This window comes from Delphinapterus leucas, chromosome 18 (assembly GCF_059928025.1).
Source record: "Delphinapterus leucas isolate spDelLeu-1000000601 "Yukka" chromosome 18, BTC_Dleu_Yukka2, whole genome shotgun sequence".
In the NCBI taxonomy this organism is placed as follows: Eukaryota; Metazoa; Chordata; class Mammalia; order Artiodactyla; family Monodontidae; genus Delphinapterus; species Delphinapterus leucas.
In genome coordinates this window covers 29,249,153-29,253,928 of record NC_143146.1, presented here as the reverse complement: position 1 = coordinate 29,253,928, position 4,776 = coordinate 29,249,153, and the positions used below count along the sequence as shown (strand labels likewise).

The following is a 4,776-nucleotide window of genomic DNA, read 5'->3' as shown; positions in this document are numbered from 1 at the left end:
CTGCAAATCAGAGACACAACACATCAGCTCAGCGTGGGGAGAGGAACATCCGGAGTGCAAAGTTGAAGGAGATGGGAGAAGGGTGTGCTGGAAGTGTCTTGTCACCGTCACATTAAGACTTAGACTTTGTGGGACTTCCCTGCTGGCACAGTGGTTAAGAATCCGCCTGCCAATGCAGGGGACATGGGTTCGATCCCTGGTCCAGGAAGGTCCCACATGCCGCAGAGCAACTAAGCCGGCGTGCCACAACTACTGAGCCCACGTGCCACAACTACTGAAGCCTGTGCGCCTAGAGCCCGTGCTCCGCAACAAGAGAAGCCACAGCAATGAGAAGCCCACGCGCTGCAACTAACAGTAGCCCCCGCTCGCCGCAACTAGAGAAAATCCACGCACAGCAACAAAGACCCAATGCAACCAAAAACCTTTTAAAATTTTTAAAAAAGACTTAGACTTTGTAAAGTCGAATCTGCCAGAACTTGTAAAATAAGGATACATCTCATTGCTCTGTCATGTGTGAGATGTTCATTAGCATTTCATGCAGGCAGGCGGAAAATTGCTGGGGGAAAAAGGAAGAAATCACATTCCGAGCTCATCCCTCACCAAGAGCTGCAAATGTGGCACTTCTGCACAGGAGGAAACCATAGCCTGCTGGCAACAGACGCTTCATCAACCCAACCCACAATGAAAACACAAAGCAAGCAAAAGACGCTGCATCTTTACTGCTCTCAGTACGTTGAGAGTATGTATCGGTCTTAGGAACATTTCCTGGAATCATTACATAAACTCTCTTTTCACCTGAAGTACTGTGCTCCCTACCTGAATTCTGTTTAACTCATTAGAACAGAGGTATGATTCACTTCTTTAATGATCAAATATACTAGAAATCTGGGGAAATGAGGAAAGAGGGAAGGAAAGGCATTACCGCATCCAGAGCACTAGAGGGGGGCTGGGTTTCATCTCTGTCCCAGCCCCATTCTTCCAGGACTTTTCAGAAGAGGAGCCCTCTCGAATCACGTAGGGCTCCACAGCCCCAAGTGATAAACCAACCTCGATGCTGGATTTGACTTTCATCTTTCAGGTTATGTTGGTCCTTGCCACTCTGCAAGTTCCCAGTTATCCATGGCAACAGGGAACACATGAAGCAAATGAAGGCAAGGCCTTCAAATACTTTACCTCATCCTTCAACACCCTTTTAGCAAAACCAATTAACATGGAACAAAGTGGACTGCTTGACATTTTACCCCTTCCGCCTTTAATTGCCCTGTTTCTGGTGGAAGAGTAATGAACAGCGACATGGTCTAAAGGCCGGATGTCTAAAGAGGACAAAGTGGGCCGGACTATTGGCGCCTGAATTCTGAAGAGTCAGTTTTGTATCTGAGTCACTTCCAAGATGAGGGCGTTATCTTGCGGGAGCCTAGACTGACCAGTGTTTAGCCTAAGTAGTGCTTTGTGTTACAAATGTATGCTGAGGGGGAGGACAAAATAATAAGCTATTACATTGTCTTAAATGTGTGTCTTTGAATTGACTTCCTGTCACCTGCCACTAAACACCCTCATGTTGCTGCCTGCAAAGGACTGACAGCTTTCAGCTGCTGCTGTCACCGTTCCTTGCACGCTGACACCTCAGATCGTAGCACCAAATCTTAGCACTCCTTTCTTTTAACATACCAGGATTTATTCCACATCATCCAGTTCTGATGGTTCATCACTTAAAACAACAAGAACCACCTGAGACTATTATTTAGCCGTTTAAAAACCATACTGATGCAGAACATTCGATGACATGGGAAAGTGCTCAGCATATAATATTAAGTGAAAACACCCAGATACAAAATTATATATGCAACACGATCTGATTTGATTATGCATATATATGTGTGTGTGATTCCAAAATATTAATCTTGATCATTTCTTGGCAAAGTGGTTAAGAGTAATTTTGATTTTCTTCTTTCAAAAATTTACTAAATTGAGCATGTATTATTTTCATAAGCAGAAAAGAAATAATCTTTTCAAACTGCTACACAGAGGTAAGACAGTCCTCAGTTTAAACCTGCATGTTATTGTTTATTTATACCACATTCTACTCCACTAACTTCACTTCCTATCGTCTGGATTTCCCAAGGCCCACATGGTTCAACTTTGTTTCCGGCATCCGGGATGCAAATGAAGCAAGCAGGCTGACTTCTGGGTGACTCAGCGCATCATGTGTCAGGAAGCAGAAGGAACCAGAAGACCTGGATCCTGGTCCCCAACCTGCCCCCAAGAGTAATCAGGGCCTTGGAAACCCCTGAGTGTCCTGGGCCAAACTCTCCCCATATATGAACGGAAAGATTGGGCCCATCTCACTCGAAATTTCTACTTTCCATGAGCTGCGCTAGATCCAATGGCAACAGAATGCTCTAATCACCACGAGTGTGAGGTTACTGCAAAGTTCTGTTCACAGAGCAAATGATTCTCACGCAACCAGGAGTGGTGAAAGCCAAGAGTCATAAATATGCAGGAGAGCCAACATGCTGCTTTATCTCAGAACAAATCTCTCAGGCAAAATATTCATTGCAGATGTAAATACAGCCCAAATTTGGGGCGGGGGCTCAAAAAAGAGATAGGCAAGGTAGTCTTTGAGAAACATTAAATTATGTAATATTCCAAACATAAATAAGGAGTTAATATTTAAGTTTAATATTTAAGTTTAATAGTCTGAATTCATCTGAACCATCAGGTGACTCAAGTATAAACATCTGGAATGATTACAATAACCTGATCCGAACAATTAGTCACAGAAAATATAACCCTTAACTTGGATGGGATTATTGACATTTTAAAGCTAAACTCTGAAAATTATACAAGCAATACATAAATTCACTGTAAAATAAAATTCAAACCATACAGATATACATAGAGTAAAAACTGGAAGTTCTCCTTCAAGTCTCACCCTCTGCCCACCCACGCCTCTACTTATAGGTAACCTGTTTTAGACCTTTTAAAAGTACATATCTTTACATAGTTCCTATCTGTCTCTCCCAAAACACCACAAGAATATCTATAAATATCACAAGTCTTTGTTCTGTCAAATTTAACCAAAAACTTGACAAATTTCTTACTAAAATGGAATAGTTGCTTTTCAAAGAAAAGTCCATTATTTATAGCTTCTAGAATTGATGCTGACCATTATTCTCTATCTCTGCTAAATCTTGTTATCCTTAAAATAATAAGCAAATAAACATGGATATTAGAGGAAGAAATGTTACTGGGACAGCAAGAACAGCACAGAAGCCTCTGCGTGCGCAATTCTTGGCCTCCCAGACACAGGCATATGCCACCCTTATTAGCTCAGACTCTTAACTGAGCTCAACAGATGCCCCAGGTTAGTTCCCATTTGACAACACATCCTGCCTGTGGGCACTGCTAGGAAACAGCATCACAACTCTTGCTTCTCTGCAAAACCCAGACAGAGCTTTGGGCTCGAGAGGAAGGATCAGGTATTTTGCAGGTACTAGAAGTCCAGAGATGGCACTTAGGGACCAGCCCTTAAGGTTTCATTATTTAAATGCTGACACGGACAATTTATTACTGGCAAAACCAACTCTGTGCAGAGATCACTTAAGTATAGAGCTCACCTAAGAGGGGAAAAACATAAGGAATTAAATACAATTAGTCAGACAGCTTAGGCCCTAAAAATTATTACATTAGGCTCAGGGAGGGGAAATGATGCTTTTGTTAAAGTAGAGGAAATACACTCTATCTACTAATAAAAACTATCATTTATTGGTGCTTCCTATTCTAAGCATCTTATGTGTAAGTTAAACAATTTAATTTCACAACAAACCCAGACAAAGGTGCTATTATCATATGCATTTTAAAGATGAGGAAACTGAAGAACAAAGAGCTAGTCAGCTTCATCTTGACAGGATCTTGGCTCTCCCTCCTAGTAGCAAAATGGCTGCAGTAGTGTCAGCCTTTACATCGCCTCACCACACCATTCAGAGGAAAAGAAGCCCTTTTCTGGAATCCACATTCTCACTGGCCTGATTGTGTTACATGCTCTTCCCTTATGGACAGGGAGACGGAAATATTCAGATTAGACTAAGCCAATCAGAACCATCTGATTACATACCTGGAGGTATAAGTAGGATCAGCGTCAGCTAAACTTCCTGGGGGATAATGGATGCTGGAGAGGTGAACACCAAGCGTCTACTACAGTACTCAACAGCCAGAAAAGCACAGAGAGTTCCTCCAACAGTATAATTATAATCATACTCCAGCTTGAAACTCTTAATTCCCATTGGCACTATTTGTTCTGCAACAATATGTCCTCCACGTAGTTACCTTTTTTTTTTTAAGTCAAAGTTTTATTCTATCTCCTCTTCCCCAGGATCAATTTTTCCTAGGGACAATAGGTTTGCAATACATGTTGGGCACTCTTAGGCATATATGTGATAATTACTTTAATTAGAAAATTTGATGGTGCAGAAGTAGGATTATCATATACTTTGTGATTAGAGAAAAATCAAGATTTCAAATGAGAAGATTCTTTCTACCTAGTCATCGTACGTATGCGTTATTTTACCCCTGAGTTATGGAGTTAGTGCTGTAGATTTAGTGCTTTGCTTACACACAAGCAAAGCGCACAAGTGAAATCAAGAACTGTATGAGCCCTTATGAAGTGCTCAGAATTGCTCCTCTGCTTTTATTCTAAACAGATAATTAGCTAACCAATTTAAAAGATGTTCTCAAATGAAGATGCCACAGTGTTCCTTGGGAACACATTTTAAAGTT

At 41.4% G+C, this 4,776-nt stretch overlaps 1 long non-coding RNA gene across 4 annotated transcripts in view; it reads right to left on the bottom strand.

Moving 5' to 3' along the window:
- Positions 1 to 4,776, bottom strand: part of LOC149746837 (uncharacterized) — a 444,764-nt gene that overhangs the window by 323,060 nt on the left and 116,928 nt on the right. The window lies entirely within an intron of this gene.